This window comes from Delphinapterus leucas, chromosome 18, assembly GCF_059928025.1.
Source record: "Delphinapterus leucas isolate spDelLeu-1000000601 "Yukka" chromosome 18, BTC_Dleu_Yukka2, whole genome shotgun sequence".
NCBI lineage: Eukaryota > Metazoa > Chordata > Mammalia > Artiodactyla > Monodontidae > Delphinapterus > Delphinapterus leucas.
The window spans coordinates 69,687,406-69,706,582 of NC_143146.1; the positions used below are offsets into that span (position 1 = coordinate 69,687,406).

Here is a 19,177-nt window from a genome sequence, read left to right on the forward strand (position 1 = left end):
CCCTTCCACATTTCCAACTTAACGTCATTTCCAACTTAAAGTGATTTTAAGGCCCTGAATTACCTCGTTCATGGTATTTGAAATGTAAACCTTATCTTGAATTTGAAATGAAATGCTTTGTCCTATGTCAAGCAAGTATGCTGGTGGGAGAGTTGTTTTGGGGGATGGAATCCTCGGCTCCAAATATAATATAATGACTGTCTCTTCTACCTAAGAATTAGACTAACTTCATTCGTTTGGAAGGGGGCTTCCATACTGCCTTTTGGGTTAAACTTGCAAAATATTTTCAAGGTATTGACTTGGAATGTAGTTCTGGAACAAATGAGCCCTATGTTTAAATCTGTATAGAGGTGAACCACCTGGGATCATATTTTGAGCTGTGTAGGAGGACAGTGAGATTATTATGAGTCTATCACTGCAAGACAGACCTTGAGCTAGGATAGAAAGGACTGGGCATGAAACTTTGAAGAGGATGACTTTATGGGTAGCTATCTGCTGAGGGACAACTTGAGACTTCACGTCAAACGCTTGAGCAAAGCTCACAGGTAGTGGATGAGACTGACTAAAAGCAACTGGCCACCACGGTGTCACTGAGGCATTTTGTAGGGCCCTTTAAGGCTATTAAAGTGGAATGGAGTTTGCTTTGTTGAAAGAGTCAACTTTGTTTTTGTTTAATAGTTTTTGGAGCTGAGGTTCTTAATCTGGTGACCTCTTATCTCTTTAAAACTTCAGAAATTATAAAAAAAAATGTATATACATATGCCATGCATTTAGTGGGGAGAGCTTTGGAAAGATTCTTGAAAACCTAGAAAAGTTTAAGAATTACTGTTTTAAGACATGATTGAAAGGTCGTATGTTTTATAGTATGGGTCATATTAATAGACTTTTTATCTAAATATTGCCTGAACTAGGCTGAATATTACATTTACACATATTGTCCAATCATTTGTTTACTAAATTCTTTTAATTGGATAATTGAATTAAATTTGAAAACTACTGTCTAGATAACGCTAACACTTTTGGCAATAGCCAGGCAATAGCCTTTTACTAAAGACTTTCTGTACTTTTATGAGGCAAAAGTGAAGGAATTGGAATGATTAGTTGGATCGAAAGAATGATTTATTTTTATTTTTTAATTTTTTTTCGGTACGCGGGCCTCTCACTGCTGTGGCCTCTCCCGTTGCGGAGCACAGGCTCCGGACGCGCAGGCTCAGTGGACATGGCTCACGGGCCCAGCCGCTCCACGGCATGTGGGATCCTCCCGGACCAGGGCACGAACCCGTGTCCCCTGCATCGGCAGGCGGACTCTCAACCACTGCACCACCAGGGAAGCCCAGAATGATTTATTTTTAAAAGAAGGAAAGAGCACAAATAAAATTAATCTCTGAAAATAAGTTATTTGGAACTTGAGCAAGCCATGGGGAGCAAGTGTTAACTTCAGTTATGTGGTTTTCTAAATTTGTAATCAAACATTACCATTAGTCATAGAAAGATAAAAGGAAGGAATAAGATTAAACTATAGATCTAAATATTTGCAAATATAAATTATCTTGGCAAAATGATTCTAGAAGGAAGACACATACTGATATAAAGGAATTTTATTTTAATTAAGGAAAAGATTTAAGAGAAGAACACAAGGCAGTATCTTATAAAACAAAAATATATCAGAGGTACTTATGCTTGAGGAAATGAAAATGCTGTGTTTAATAATCTCTAAGCTCATGATACAGTGATACTTCACTTATCCAAAATTCAGTATGTAGCAGCATCAATTATATGGAAAAGACCTATAAACAAAGCAATGAAAAACACTGTCCTTGCAGAACCAAGGTTAAAACTGTGTATTAACCCTGCAGTGCATTGTCTGAACTGTTGTCCTCAGATAACTCTTTTAACATCTTTCTCCAGACTCTCAGAACTGCCAATAAATACTGGGTAATCTAGGACAAGTTGGATGACTTCCACCAAAGTTTTTTTAGTTGACTATCAGATCTTAACTAAATTAATCTGTGGTCTGTTTTCAGAAATGAAATTCTGTAATAATCCCAAAGTGGAAAATGGATTACTAACCCTTCTCTCTCTTTGAAAGTCATTGTTTACCAATCGTTTAATTTATCAGTGCTTTACAGACCAGTGATCAACACAAAATTCAGTTTTAATGAGAGACAACCTGAGAACAAATAAGAATTATAGCAGTTAGACTCAGGGCCACATTTCTTCAGGTCACCAGTGCCTTCTCTCTCTGACATTATTCATTACCAAAGAGGAATCTTGGAACATCTTGCTCGTTGCTAAAAAAGTTCAAATGGCTGAGAATTTTTAGGGCTTTACCATATCCATATTATATGGCTAGCACATATATCGTATTCCTTCTTCATCCCTAACACAGAGAAGTATGAAGAAAAGGAAACATAGAAACCCAATGGAAATGCACATGGACGTTAAATATGCTGCAGGCAGCAGAAAGTACTTCTGGAAACGTTCTATATCTGCTAGTTATATATTAGCCTTGTTTATAAATGCTTGTAAAGTTTTTTAAATCAAACATAATTTGCTTAATGTAATTTGTAACAGGAATTAATTCAAAAGAACATAATGAATTCCTTCTAGCATCAAACACATGTGAGGTGATGCAAGAAAGTAAAAAATGAATAAAACTGTTCTCAAGGAGTTCACAGTTTAGTGGGAGGACATCCCACATGCAGATAAAGAGTGGTGAATACTCTAGAAGCATGAGGAGGACATGCAGGCGGGGCCAGCTTCATGGGCACGCAGCCCTGCAGTTTGTGACAGGGCCCCAGGCTTAGAAGGGCCTGGCCGTTAGTTTAATGTTATGCTGTTGCCATTTGAGATTATTAATAATTTTTTAATGTGGTAAAATATACATAACATTTGCCATCATAAACAATTTTAAGTATATTAAATGAACATTAAGTTTGGCAGATATATACAAATTCAGGAATTTTTAATTGTTTATTCAATAAAATAAGGAAGCATTGGTTATGGAAAAAAACATTAAGTTTTAAATGAGCACTAAGGTCAGTAATGTTTAAGTATATTCACATTGTTATACAACTGTCACCATCATCCATCTCCAGAACTCTTTTCATCTTGCAAAACTGAAACTCTGTGCACATTAAATCACAACTCCCCATCTCTACCTCCCCCCAGCACCTGGCAACCACCATTCTACTTTCTGTCTCTATGAATTTGACTACTCTAGGTACCTCATAGGAGTGGAAACATACAGTATTTGTCCTTTGGTGACAGGCTTATTTCATTTAGCATATCTTCAAGCATATGTTGTAGCACCTGTCAGAACATCCTTCCATTTTAAGGCCGAATAATATTCCATTGTATGAATATACCACACTGTGTTTATCCACTCATCATCGATGGGCACTTCAAGTGCTGCTCCAAGCTTCACCATTAAGTAGACACTCAGTAAATGTTGATACCCTTTGTCTTTCTTTTTGGAAATAATCACTTCCTTGATTTACCTGCCTTGCTAGTCTGAGAGCTTCCTGATGGAAAGAACCGTGCCTTATCTATCTTTGGCCCCAGCGTAGTTTCTGGGCTGGTAATTTTTCAGTAAACCTGCATTTAAAAAAACTAATGTTAAACATAATTTTGAAAAATTTTTATTGAGGTATAGTTGATTTACAATATTGTGTTAGTTTCAGGTGTACAGCAAAGTGTTTCAGTTATACATATATACATATATATTCTTTTTCTAATTCTTTTCCATTATAGATTATCACAATATATTGAATATAGTTCCTTGTGCTATACAGTAAATCATTATTATCTGTATATTTTATATATAGTAATGTGTATCTGTTAATCCCAAACTGCTAATTTATCCCTCCCCTCCCCTTCCCCTTTGGTAACTGTAAGATTGTCTTCTATGTCTGTGAGTCTGTTTCTGTTTTGTAAATGAGTTCATTTGTATTATTTTTTTAGATTCCACATATAAGTGATATCATATAATATTTGTCTTTGTCTGACTTACTTCACTTAGTATGATAATCTCTAGGTCCATCCATGTTGCTGCAAACAGCAATATTTCATTCTTTTTAATGGCTGAGTAATATTCCATCATATATATATACCACATCTTCTTTATACATTCACCCATTAATGGACACTTAGGTTGCTTCCATGTCTTGGCTATTGTAAATAGTGCTGCTGTGAACATTGGGGTGCATGTATCTTTTCGAATTAGAGTTTTCTCCAGATACATGCCCAGGAGTGGGATTGCTGTATCATATGGTAGCTCTATTTTTAACTTTTTGAGGAACCTCCATACTGTTTTCCATAGTGGATGCACCAATTTAAATTCCCACCAATAGTGTAGGAGGGTTCCCTTTTCTCCACACGCTCTCCAGCATTTATTATTTGTAGACTTTTTGATGATGGCCGTTCTGACTGGTGTGAGGTGATAACCTCATTATAGTTTTGATTTGCATTTCTCTAATAATTAGCAATGTTGAGTATCTTTTCATGTACCTGTTGACCATCTGTATGTCTTCTTTGGAGAAATGTCTATTTAGGTCTTCTGCCCAGTTTTTGATTGGGTTGTTTGTTTTTTTGATATTGAGTTATGTGAACTGTTTGTCGGTCACATCGTTTGCAAATATTTTCTCCCAGTCTGTAGGTTGTCTTTTAATTTTATCATTTCCTTTGCTATGCAAAAGCTTATAAGTTTGTGGAAATATATTTTTTTAACTCTTCCTCTTTTTTAAAAAAAAATAAATTTATTTATTTATTTTTGGCTGCATTGGGTCTTCGTTGCTGCATGCGGGCTTTCTCTAGTTGAGGTGAGCAGGGTCTACTCGTTGTTGTGGTGCGTGGGCTTCTCTTGTTGCAGAGCACAGGCTCTAGGCGTGCAGGCTTCAGTAATTGCGGCATGTGGGCTCAGTAGTTGTGGCTCACAGGCTCTAGAGCGCAGGCTCAGTAGTTGTGGTGCACCAGCTTAGTTACTCTGTGGCATGTGGGATCTTCCTGGACCAGGGATCAAACCCGTGTCCCCTGCATTGACAGGCGGATTCTTAACCACTGTGCCACAGGGAAGTCCTGTGAAAATATTTTTAATGAAAGTGTTTCTCATTTGGGGCTCAGCAGCATTCTTCCCAGCTGTGCTGCACTGCCCACTCTCGCTTGCTCTCTCTCTCTCTGAGATTTCCGCTTGAATCTTCCTGTTTTGGAAGAGCCATCTGATGATGGCAGTCACCCAGCACAGCAATGAGTGGAGAAGCCCTGAAGGACAGGTTTCGCCATGACTTGGCGAAACCTACCACCCCTCGCAAATGTCACTGTACGCTCTCAGCAGTCACACTGGCTTCTCATCCAGAACATAAGTGGTTCTTGGTCAAGTGGCACATTTGGCAGGAGCAGGCTGGATGGAGAGGGATTTTTTTTGTTTTTAATTTAATTAATTAATTTTTTGCTGTGTTGGGTCTTCGTTTCTGTGCGAGAGCTTTCTCTAGTTGCGGCAAGTGGGAGCCACTCTTCATCGCGATGCGCGGGCCTCTCACTATCGCGGCCTCTCTTGTTGCGGAGCACAGGCTCCAGACGCGCAGGCTCAGTAGTTGTGGCTCACGGGCCTAGTTGCTCCGCGGCATGTGGGATCTTCCCAGACCAGGGCTCGAACCCGTGTCGCCTGCATTAGCAGGCAGATTCTCAACCACTGTGCCACCAGGGAAGCCCTGGAGAGGGTTTTTGAAGGCACTGTGGAGGCAGGCAGTAGGAGGTTCTGAAGTCCTGAGGGTGGGAAAGTTTCCAGTTGGCCCTCCCCTCCCCAAATGCTTTGTCAATACTCAGTTTGCACATGTCACCAAAAACAATGAGCTGGGGAGATGGGAGGTGTCTTTTCAAATGTCGTGTCCCATGGGCTATGATGGATGGAATACAGTCAAATATTACCGACCATGTTCTTCATCCCAAGAAGCTATCCAGTTCATCTATGGTTTTGGAATGGCCTGCATTCAAATACTTTAGGGAAATGATACTCTGCATTCCTTTGAAGACACCTAGAAAGTGAGATTTCTCTGCTTCCTGTAGTCTTCCAGTCCCACAGTTTTTCAATCATGTCTAACCCATGAAGTAACCACATCTCCAAAGCGATGAAACTGACCTCAAATATGAGGACAATTATCATGTCCAAGCATCATGGCTCCAAACTCTGACTTTTCCATGGTCAACAGAACAGAGTGTCACTAGGTTTGGTATATATTAAAAAAAAAAAATCATGATATGCTACAAAGTGTATGGTCAGTTGTTACCTAGAGGTCACTGTGTAGGGGGTTTGCTGAGGAATGAAATAGAAGATGAACCTTTACTGGTTTTGTTTTGTAGAAGTTATGCTAATATTAGCCTTGTGGGGTAAAGACGGGCTAGGAAAAATGAAGGCCATGCCTCAAGCTTGGGCACGTTAGCACACATGTGTCTGCTGATGAAGCATGTGGTCTTTTATGGAAGAGTCCTTAAGTGAAAGCAAGATTTCACCAATCAGAGACTAGCAGGCTCAGCTCTAGGTGCCCATTTCCCGCCCCCCAATACTAGTTCTATTCCTGAATTCTCTGATGCAGTCACTTCTGAGTTGGGTGAAGCATTTTCTTGTTCTCTAAATAGAGCAATGTTTTGTGTGCCTTAGGAGAAAAACTACAGTTAGAATCTAATGCTTCCAAAGGATTTGAGCAAGGTTTAGTTCCCCTGTATACCAGCCTCTTTCCTGATTATTGTACACATTTTTCATATGAGATCAATAGCACCTGAATCTCTTGACAGTAAAGGTCACCTTAAAAACTCAAAATATGTGTGGTATTTTAAAGAGCATCCTAGTTGTTTTAAAAACACAAACAATGTACAGCACTGCGAATGTTTGGTCTTAGCTACCATTACAAGAGAAGGGAGGCTGTGTGTGTGTGTGTGTGTGTGTGTGTGTGTGTGTAAGGTGATGGAAAAGAAAGTCTGGGATTCATTAAAAACTAGGGTTTTTAATAAGTTCTGAAGTCATTGAAGGTTGTAGCTGGCTGAGGTAGTTATCACTCAGTGCTGATGTTCCTGGGTTAGGATTACTGAGAGCATTATAGTAGAGTAGCTAATCTTTTGTGGCCAGTACTGCTTGCCTGTGTTGATAAGTATGATTAACAACGGTAGAAGCCAAATACATAGGCAAATGCCTTGTAGCTGCCAGGAATGCTCATGGCCACACATGCATCACAGCAAAACGAGAAACAAGTTCAGGATCCTAATATGCCTGAGCCTTTTAGATAAGTATGCCTCCAAGTTCGGTTTTGAAGTTGGTTTCAATCAAATCCTGTAGAGCTCTTGTTAGAAAGCAGTCAGATAGGAGCCAAAAAGTGAGGAACGTGCTTTTGGTTTATGATAATTTCAGAATCTACTTTAGGTCTGCTTTTGTTCTGAAAATTCAAAGTGAACTTTAGAAAGATCCGAGACTTTTAATTTTTCTAGAAATTTCATTGCATGAAAATGCACATGCATCAAAAATTGCGTAATCCAATTTTTGATGGTAACCCTGAATAAAAGTCAAAACTCTAGGCTACGTACAAATTGAGCGAGGCATTGATAGGTGACATAATCTTCAAAACAGTGGAAGAAATCCAGTTTAGAAAGTGATCAGCCTGACCTGTCATGTGAGCAGGGGCTTTGTTCCTCCAACTGCAGCTTCATTGTTGCTTCCATTAGCATCATAATTAAAGCAGGCCTCTGTGTTTCACCCAGGGATTCTGGATTTTTCCACACAGAATTAAAGATAACACCATCTAAAATGTAAACCAGTATAATAAGGTTAAGGGTTAGTAAACAGTAGGAGTGAAAGAAAAAGACAAGCATGGGATTACGGTAGACAATCCTGAAGCATACTGGTACCAGTTTCCAAGAGGCAAATCCATTCTTGCAGAATGGTCATGTACACTATGCGTGAAGTTGGCATCGCCCCAGCAGGTAGTGTATACTTTCTGCCCTCCTGTTGACTTTCTCTGGCCTCAGCTGATGAATGCCAGAACTTCGTATACCTTTCCTACCACAAGAGTGCCAAAGTAGGTTCCATTTCTTGGCAACAGAAACCACAAGCCAGCTCTCTAGAGCCTCAGATTTGTAGGAAAGATGTTGCTATGATAAAGATTCTTTTTTTCATAGCTTATATCCTTCTGAGCCTGCTTTTGTGAACAAAGTTATTCTTGCACCACATGATTTTGTTTTCTCCATTTTCAATACAACTTTTCAATGCACAGTCGACTTTTTGCTGACAAGATTTTTCCCCCTATTACTCCCTCTTTTTTTCTAGGTAATGTAAACCAAAAGTTTATAACTTTTGGAATTTTACAAATATTGAAGTAGAAATCCTACATGTACAGTGGAACATCACATAGATAAGGCAGTGCTGACATTTTTAAACTGTACCTGATGTGGAATTAAGTTCTTATCATTTGAATTCCATGTACAGTTGTCATTGCTCCTTTGGTTCATTCAGAACCCAGCTGCTGCAGATGTGCAGTCAGGCTTTTATTATGTAATCTTTTCAGATAAAGAAAGTTTAAAAAAAAAGAAAAAAAAATCAGAGTCAGTAATCCAAGTAGCCAAGCCAGTTACCTTGATTTGCTTCAAAATGAGAATATATCAGAGATGGGGGTAGATTGCTTCCACCTGAAAACATAACAGCTTCACAAAACTTTCCATGTTAAACAAGACTTACAACAAAGAAAAAATTTGTAATTTTATAATGAAAAGTAATTTTTCCCCAGAGAAAGAAAAGGGATTAACGGTAGTAGAAATTATATGATCTATCTATCTATCTATCTATATTTTTTTTACATGTTTAGGAATATTAAATGCTAGAAAAGAGATTTGGGGAGAGTTTGTTTTTAGAGCACAATATAAACTCGGGTTTGTTTGGTTTTCAACATTACCTGGAATGTTTGCTACTGAAATTGTGTTGGAGACACACACAGTATCCTGAGAACCTGAAAACCACAAGTTGCAACTTGAAAATGGGCTCCATGACCCCAGAGACTGTGGGAAGTCACAGAGCCCTCACTGTGCACGCCTGCTCCTGCCTGTGCCTGTCTGCAGGACTCCTGCAAACTAGCACACGTTGCTGCTTGCTTATGCTCCGAGGACACGTGCACCCAAGCAACTCAATATCCAGATCTGGAAGTTTGACATTTCCATTGCCATAAGTAAGAGAAACTCAACAGTAGAAGGTGGTATTTATTTTCTGCTTAAAATGCAGTAGAAAAAAGGCAGGCATACTCCAGATACCTGTGTGCATGTTAGAAGGACAGTCTGTCACCTGCAGCAAGTAAAGGAATTGAATTACACTCAATTAATTTTTTAACTTATGAGTTTGTGTTTTCACTCATTCATCCATCTATTCTTCCATACTGCCCAGGATGTAAAACTTAGGAGAGGAACAGAAGGGACAGGTCTGTCAAGTGACCCACCCAGAAAAGCACAGGCGTGTTTCTGACTCCATTTTGGAGAAGTGCTGCTTCTTTGGTCTGGCCTCCCTGGTACCAGACTTTTGACTAAATAGTCACTGGGGTTCCATTGGATTAAGCCTAGTAGCTTTCTTATTGGTTCATCTGAAGATATCCAAGACTGTTAAGTGAACAAAATAAGTCTTTAGATAATACATATAATATGATTCTATTTATGTAAGAATAATTATCTCATGGGTGTGCAGTATGGGTGTATGTACATATATGTAGAAACATATGTGTGTATATTTTACACATATAAAATATGTGTATGTATATATTACATATACATAAAATGTTATACATGTATATTACATATATATAAAGTTTGGAAAATAGACACTAAACTGTTAATAGTGATTACCTCCAGGGAGGGAAGTAGATTTAGGAGTTGGGGATATAAATGGGACTTTTGTTTGAATTTTTAAAATGAGCATTATTTTGTGTAATTAAAATATTTTAAAGAAAAAATATTTAAAGTTTACTTTTATTAGTTATTATAATGTATTAGATAGTCTTTGATTTTACTTTGTGAGGATAACAAAAATTTACTAAAAGCGAATGAACCTATACTGCAGGATGAGACCTTTATTTTCTTATTATAATTATATTCATAGCATAAAGCAAATAATGTGTAGTACATTTGGGTTTTTTTGGTGTTTTTTTGCGGTACACGGGCCTCTCACTGTTGTGGCCTCTCGCGTTGCGGAGCACAGGCTCCGGACGCGCAGGCTCAGCGGACATGGCTCACGGGCCCAGCGGCTCCGCGGCATGTGGGATCTTCCCGGACCGGGGCACGAACCCGCGTCCCCTGCATCGGCAAGTGGACTCTCAACCACTGCGCCACCAGGGAAGCCCTGTGTAGTACATTTCTGATGTGTTTTTTCTAGTTTCTTTTTGCCAAGAAATTGGTGAATTACTTAGAATTCAAGATCTAAACCAGATATGACCAAAAGAAACATCTTTGTCCTGGGCTTTTTGGTCGAGCAAACTTTGAACTTTTGCTGACCTGTGGCTTCCATGCCCCATGCTGTCTTTATTAGTGAACAAAAATGGTCAGATTGGTCCTGCACAACTCTTAGGTTCTTTTTTGCCCGGTAATGGTAGCCAAAGAAGAACTTTTGAGGCAAAAGAGGATCAACTACTCTCCCCCAAACCTCACAACCAAGTCATACTGATAACTCAATGTAGGACCAAATTCTGTCAGGTATATAGACATTTATTAACAAGCAAACACCCCTCCCCCAACATAAATCGATTCGTGTAACTTGTGTATAAGCTTCAAGGAGTCCCAGCTCTTCACTTTCCTTTTAGATGCTCAACCACAGCCTTACATAAAAGATTCAAAAGAGGCTTGAGGCAAACACCCAGATTCCAAAAACAGATTGTCTCACCCTTATAGCCTGCATCAGGCAAGCAGAATCTTCTAGAAGTCATGGCTGTGGAAGTGAGCTAAAATTATCAAATTGGTTGTGCACAACTCCTAGGTTCTTTTTGGTAAATAAGGGTGGCCAAAGAAGCAAGTTTTGAGTTAAAAGAGGATCAACTACTACTCTCACTAAAACCTTATAACCAAATCATACTGATTACATGTGTAGGACTATTTAGGGATTTAGACTAGGACATTATCACCAGAGGTGCAGGTAAAGGTCTTACTGGATTTTTACACCGAAATACTTTGAGCCAGTCTGTACTTTTGAACACCTTAAGTCCACCAAGCATGCTAGGCAACGTAACAATTTTCACCAGTTGAAACCCATTTTTGACACTCAGAATGGTAGCTGGAGATTGTTGATGGAGAGATGGAACCAGCAGGGTTTGTAACAGCCAATTCTGAAGTTCAGGCTCCCTGTTTAGAAAGCCAGCTAGATTGTCTCAGGCTTTGAATGCTTCATCATATACTAGCAGCACCGGGGTTATAGCTTTACCTAAATAACACACATGTAACATCAACCATATATACTCAAGTACTTTAAAGTAAATTACAGATGAGTACTGCAATTAGCTCTTCTTACAGAGGATTCTGTTTCTTGAATTGCAATTAATCAGATTCAACCCTTTAAGTGTAGTTGTATTCACCTATATTTTAAAATTCTCACTGTGGAATGATAGATAACACCTATTGAATGTTTATGCCATGCTCTGTTCCCAGCATTTTACATCTATTAACCCACTTAATCTTCACAACACCCCTAAGAGTTGTACTGTTGTTATCCATTTAACAAGGAGGAATCTCAAGTAACTTGTCCATGCTTACACAGCTTGTACCTGGCAGAGTCAAGATTAGAACCCAGGCATCTGGGACATGAAGTTCAGTTTTTTCACTGCATGGAAGAGAGAAAATACTCTAGAACATGAAGCCATACTGCCCTCACCAGCTGCGAGATCCTACTTTTAATTTGCTTTGCACAAATTCTGCACACGAGGCAAATCGTCTGTATGTTAAGTTAGAAAGGCTCTTCCCATGATGTGCTGCATTCCACTTTAGAGTCCCCATTTTCTCAGTATGTTTTCCTCTCAACAGAGCTGATGAGAAATGTTTAATCGTCAGGCCTGGCTCTGTGCAAAAAAGAAAACGAAATCCCCGAGGAGCCATATCCATTCCCTTTTGGATCAATGCAGTTCCCTTTCAAACAACACACAGCTGCCATAGACCCCCAGGGTCTGCTGTTGAAGTTTCACACCCCTTCTGTGAGGCTGGACTTTACTTCTTGTATGTGATCATTAAAGATGTCTATGGTTGAAAAGAAGGGAGTTGATGGTTGAAGTATCAGTCCCTAGCTTAAGGATTACAAGACTGAGGACCAGCAGATCAGGCCTAATTACTATTGCTGTGCTTCATGTATGCACTTGCACTGTACTTACACCTGGGCATGGATATTGCTTGTGATGCTTAGCTGGCTTCTTATGCCCAGGGTTTGATAAAAATGGGAAGCTTCAGATGTCGTGCCATTTGCTTTGCCAGCTGGTATAATCCTTAAAAACATTTTTGTCCAAAACATGGATGGTGTTCCTTTTCAATTACTGATTTGCCCAGGCACATGGGGATTGGGCTTTTGACCGTAAACATGGGCAGGGGTGGATTAGGCAGGTTTCTGGCATCTTCAAATTGATGGTTGTGAACAAAGCTGACACATACATAAGGGTAGGTTATACAGTGCACAGCCCTAGGTTGACCTGGTTCTGGGGAATACAGGTGCCAGTTTGAAAGTAAAATCCAAATCCTGAGGTCCCCACCCAGTACTCATTCCACTCCCCAATATTTTCCTTCTTTTGCCATAAATTCACTCCTTGCCTACAACTTCTCTCTCTTCTACACATACTCCTTAACCACTGACAATCTGGTGCCTATCACCAGCCTATATCAGCTTACATCAGCTTTCCTGTAACTGCATATATATTTTAAATGCCTGCATATAGAAGTTCATTATATGAATGTACCTTAATTTATTTGTAAGTTCCCTATTGGTGGGCACTAGGTAGTTTGCAATCTTTGACGATTACAAACAATGCTGAAATTAAAACTTGTATTTGTTTGTATATCTGTCTGCAAATATCTCCAGGAAAAATTGCTTAAAGTGGGATTTGCTTTGACTCATTTCCTTTGACTCTCTTACCTATGCAGCTGCCTCTAGCACCCTTCCTTTTTTTACCCTCATCCTCCAAGTTTGAGTATTTATGACCTCTGGCTTAAATTATTACAATAGCCTCCTAAGTGGGTCAGTCTGCCTACCCTCTCCTTTATAGACCATCCTAAATATGGTTTCTAGATCTCACTGCTCAGATTATGTTACACTTATGCTCAGAAACTTCCATGATCACTGATTGAACTTAGTATTCACTCCCCACACCCCGTCCCAGCATTCAAGACCATACCACAGTATGGTTCCTCCTTGTTGCTGGAGTCTCATACCCCATGGTTCTCCCACACGTTCCCTATGCTTAGGGAACCAGAAATAGTGGTTCACTATTTCTGGAGCTTGCCTTGCTCCTGTCTCTGTGCCTTCGAGCTCACTCTTTCCTGTAGGAGTGTCCTTCTCTTTGAAGTGTCCTCCCTCACCTCTGCCCATGTAGATCCTTCCCAAACTTTAATGCTGCCACCCTAGTCATGTTTTCTGGATTCTCCCACCCCCATTCCCTAAACTAGATGTGACCTTTCGGCCTTGAGCCCCCAGCTGCACTCTTCCTCTCCCCCCCTGTTCTCATATCCTGTTTTGGATTGTAATCCTTCGTTCCATGGTAAACCTGCTGCTGGAAGCATGTATCTGAGGTGCCTAGTAGAATGCCTTGCACATTGTAGGTTTAAAAGAGTATTCATCCGGTTAGATCTTCGCAGTTGGCAAATTCTCTTACCCCAAACTGGTACCATTCTTCAGCTTGTGGGAAAGAGATCATACACCCAAAGACATTATGAAAGTACATTAACTTTGCAGTGTATTCAGTCGAGAACTCAGAAACGCACTGGCAGTGAGGAAGCAGGCGGCGTAGGGGCAGGAGCACATCTCATCCGCCTTTCCTTACTGTTGGTGGCGTCCACAGCTGCCCTTGACCCAGCCCACGTGCAACAGGGCTCCTCTGGATTTGGAAAGCTTCCTTCTTGCCAGCCATAGCAAACAAGGACTTTCATCCCCTATTAGGAAGAATTCACCCTAACAATCCCCGTACTTTCATTAAAGGGATGTTTACCAACATCGTGGTTCTTGACTCAGGCTCATTGTCAGCAGATGACATTCTCATGGGAGGAAGTGAGGAAGGGGAGATGGTTAGGGGTGAGTGTAGAAAGCTGGACCAGATCAGGGGTCCACAAACGAAGCTCCTCTCTTTCCAGTGACCCAAAAAGCCTCTTTCCCTACAAAGCCCAACCTCACATTTGACAGAACTGGAAGGACACACAGGTAGTCTCAGCCTTGAAGAATCAGATTTTCCAACTTCAACCGTGGGCTTCTCATAATCATCTACAGTTCCTCCTTTACAGTGAGTGGCTCTATCTAGCTCGGTTTCTCACTTATTCAACAGACACCAATTGTGTATGTCCCTGCTCTTAAGGGACTCACAGATAAATGACAGATGACGGTTCCAGGATTCTTCTGTGAAAATGTGGAAGGAGAACTAAGGTTTCAGACTTACTACGCAACCCCACTCTGACCTATGCTCACCATGTATGCCCTCACGATAGAGTTCAGATGTTCAAAATCTGTTACTCTTATCCTCAGCATGCACTTTATACCCTGCACTTTATTCCCAGAATTTTTTATCTTTAGCTTTCCTTATCGCAGGCAGTGGTATTTTGTTTGGTACCATCCTTTGCCAGATTAAATATTTATACTTATTTAATATTCTCTCTGTTGTTGAAAAGAACAATACAAAAGTTGAATAATAACAACACAGTATTTTATCATCTTAATTTAATTTTGAAATCACCTGTCAGGTCTCCAGAGCTTTACTCTGTGCTTTTCGTGTTCAAGGACACTGTTCAAGAAACAAAACTGAGACTTGAATCCAGTCTTCTGACTCTGGATCCTAGTGCAGTCTTCAAATCCTTAGCCTGGTTTTAGTAGCACTCACATAGCTATTTGCAATAAATGTGCAGCCTTTCTACCTGATAAGGTTTGACTACTGTTGACTGTGCAGAATATGTAAGCCTAAAAATGCATGCTGTGTGCTAAAGATTTACAAAGCAGACTGGTGTTACACAGTCAGCTCTACTTGGTAGACCAGTCTTCTCTCATCTAGAACCTGAAATGCATCCCATACCTTCTCTTGATTCACCAAGTTCATCGGTAGTATAAATATCAGCCAGTCCTGTCGCTTAGGGGGTGAAATGTCATCTGAATGTGAATAACGACCTCTGTTTTAGGATAGAAAGGTACAAGTACACCAATTTTATAATGTCCTATTTTGGTGCTTTTTCTTTTTCCATTTTCTCCTTGGAATCAGTTTTCATAATTTTAACATGTTAAAAATTATTCCGTCATGGGTGCATGCTTGTGTATGTGTGTGTGTGTGTGTGTGTGTGTGTGTGTGTGTGTGTTTCAGTCATGGGCATCTTCTTTTGAGTGTCATTACATAGAAAAACCTAAGCCTGGTTAAAATGCTTCCTCCTGTCCTGTGTAGTTTCAGGCCATGTTACCATGGGATTTGTTATATAACCTACACACTTGGCACTGGCATGGGGGGACCTTAGGCAAGGATCACCCCCCCCCTTGGTTTGTGACAGACTGGCAGCTTTTTCCTCTAGTATGTGCCATAGCTACAGAGCCAGATTTTAAGGAGAGGATTTATAGGAAATCCAGCTGTGAGTTTTCGTTTTTTTCTCTTAGAGCTGGAGGCGGGACCAAGACTAACCTCAAACCAGGCACACCATTGATCAGGCTAGAATGATGTGGAACAGTCTCACAGACAACAGCTAAGCACAGGGGAAATATTAGCTGGCAGAGATAACGAACAGGAAACACTCAGTGACAGATGCACCATCTGTCAGTTTCGGAGAAGCGATTTTCAAGAAAGCAGAAAATGAAATGAAGAAGAGAGTGGTTTTGTTTCAAAGGTACAGCACAGCCTAAGGACGTTTTAAACAAAGTGAGTTTGTATTCCATAGAAGAGGTTCTGGCGCTGGGTAAGACAACAGTTACTTCCTATTTGTACTGAGAGTTTTGTTATGGATACATAAAGTTTTCTTTGTGGTGTACTTGATATTTAGAAGGACAATCTTTTAACAAGAACTTGATTTAAAATTTAAAGCAGTGCCTCTCATTTTAATTTTTCACTTTAAAAACATTTGAAAGTTACAGTAAGATACTTATTTACTCTTATTTAACCTCAGAGAATTGCTTTTATCTCAGACTATTGATATCAGACTTTTTTCTTATTTTTTTGAACTGTGGGCAAAATTACCTGTATTTTTCCTCAAAGGCAATTTAGTGAGAAAGTACCCATCTCTCAGATTTAAGACGCTGACAGAAAATGCTGTCTATTGGATATTTAATTCCCTGAGATCGGTTACATAAATAGCCATGAATATGACCTAAACTTCTACATGCCTTTCCTAATAATGTTATTGTGTTGACGTAGTTTTTAAAGGAGGCTGCTTCTGGATCTTCTTTATAAGCTGCCATATAAAACAATTCTGCTGTGTATGTTTAATACATTTCCAAACGTGTTAGTTTTAAAACAAAGTTGGACTTGTGCTGTTTGTTGTTGTATTTTACATCTAAGAGGTCTGCATTTGATGCCACAGGTCATATGTTTTATTAGTCTGGGATTGGTCTAATTCTGAAGAGATCTAAAGCAGTGATTTGGAATGATAAGCTTATGTGAGCAATAGCAAAAAGTTTTGAGGTGGATCACAGGAGCCCCTGTATTAGAAAAAGGCAATTCTCTTACAATTTACACAGTCAAAAGGGGACTTATTTTGCATCTGCGTTAGCAAGCTCTCTAGTCCAAACCAGAAGTGGAAGCACTGGCTGTAAGCTTGCAAAACCACTCAGTGTTATGGCCCAATATGGATGTCAGAACTTTGTAGCATGTGTGGGAAAATGGCTGCAGTCCAACGTCTGGAATCATTTATCTTCTGGGAGAGTCTAGAAGACAACTGTTTTATGCATTTTACAGAAATCCTTGCTGATTGATTTCATTTACATAGAGCAAGCGCAGTGACTGATGGTGGAGCAACTACAAGTGGGGGAGAAGTATTGATCTATTTCTGCTTTTCCTGACATCCAGGTCTCATTAGTGTTCCTGGCACCTTTGAATGAGATTGTGCCATTACGAGCAACCATATTGTTTCTACAGGGCCCTTTCCACGCATTTCATCGTAAATGCCACATTGATGTCTTTTCTTATTGGGGGAGTCAGAAACTGAAAGTTGAACATTTTGTCTTACTGTATTTTCAGAAGTCTAACCTGTTTCCTATAATCTAGATTTGAAGAATGAGATGAAGAAAATATCAGTAGGCAGGGTTCTCCGTAGGCTCACTGTAACTTACGCAGTCATTTAGAAATGTGTGCGAGATGGTCTCTCTGAAATTCTGGAACATACTCTTCCTGATGTGTAGACTCGTATCTGTGTGTGGGAGAGGGTATCAGATACGCCAGCCAGTATATTCTGCGAGAGCTAAACTCACATGTGCTGACATATGCTGACGTGTGGCAGGGTAGCATCCAGACCTGTTTTTCTAATGTGGGAAAGAATATTTGCCAATTTCTGACAATACCCATGTCAAACCTGATGAAGACGTTTTGAATTTATTGCAAGGACCAAGGTAACAGTCAGAAGCCTTGGATTTCAGCCACTACCCTGTGCTGCCTACCGTGGCAACCTTGAGGAAGAGAGCTAACCTTTTAATAAATCAGTTTCACTGCTTAAAAATATAGTGAATAAGTCTAGCCATCTCTTTGACTCCCAGAGACATTTCAAATGTCAGCAAGATATTTATAATGTGTCTTGCACTGTTAGTTTTTAGTATATATGTCATTTTTAAAGTTGCCTCTGTTTCCTTAGACTGAAAAAAGCTGAAAAATTCTGGGTCACTGAAAACAACATCCTATAATCTTACACAGTAGTACTTTTGTTTGCAGCAGCCTACTCTTGAAGGTACTTGTACTCATCTCTTTCCTCTATGTGGAATTATCCTTTGATTTTCTCATCACAATTCCTGGCATTGGGAAATACCAGGAATTCCCTCAAATAGGTTGAAGTTGTAGAAGTTGGGCTAAAATTGGTGCAGCACTGCTTTGATCTAGTACGTTTAAATATATATAATTTTTTAAAGTTCCTAATATAGGGAAATGGATGGTAGTGCAAATTAAGTTACCTAATATTTTCTAACATGTTATGTATACATATACACCATATTTAAATAAATACATTCTTATCTTCATATAAGGTATAGAGATATGTCTATAGAGAGAGAAAGAGAGAGGAGAGCATCTTTCCAAAATATTCTAATAAAAACAACAGTATATAAAATATTAAAAGTAAAAGATAGGAGCCATTAGTGTGTTTTCATTTTAAACCATTTTCATTTGAAGTGATAAACATGATAGCAGGTTAATATAGTGCAAACAGCATCAGAAGTCAGAAGTCAGACCTGCCAATCTCAGCGGCCAATACGCCACACTCCAAACAAAACCATCCCGCTGGGCACCATTCACTGAGTTGTTGAAGCACAGCTGCCCACACTCAACTGTGTTGACCTTGGGCAAGTCACTTAAGCTCACTGACTCGTAGTTCTTCTGCTGCAATATGAGAATAACAATGTATGAGAAAAAAAAAAAGAATGTATAAGAATGTTTACCTTACCACATAAGGTTGTTGTGGAGGTCAAATGGCATAATATGTGTGAAAACACTTAGAAAACTTTAAAGTCACTTGTTCGCTTCCTGGAATATTCCTTTCCTCTCTTCCTTAACAAATCCTGCTCATCATTCAGAGGCTTCTCTTGACCCTCTTCTGATCTCCTCCCTCTTTCGAACCCCTAGAGCCCTTCATGGAGAGAACTAATCAGTGTACCATCATGTACCTCCTCCCCCTCCCACCGATTTGACCCTGACGCTTCCACACCTCCATGCTCCGCTCATTCCAGTCCCGGTCTCCACTAAATACTTTCTCTACTACTTTTTATCGTTCTTTTCATCCTCCGAAGCAGCTTTAAACATTACCAGCCTTTGAAGCC

General features: G+C 39.7%; 1 protein-coding gene across 4 annotated transcripts in view; it reads left to right on the forward strand.

The window, feature by feature from the left end:
- The window catches only part of STARD13 (StAR related lipid transfer domain containing 13), a 295,675-nt gene that overhangs the window by 175,733 nt on the left and 100,765 nt on the right, over positions 1-19,177 (forward strand). The window contains exon 1 of one of the 4 annotated variants that reach the window (XM_022574638.2): positions 8,854-16,082. The exons of 2 other annotated variants lie outside the window; for them this stretch is intronic. The gene's annotated coding sequence lies outside the window, so the exon portion shown is untranslated. Of the gene's footprint in view, positions 1-8,853; positions 16,120-19,177 lie in introns of those variants that run through there. One more of the 4 variants, XM_089899676.1, reaches the window with a different exon arrangement.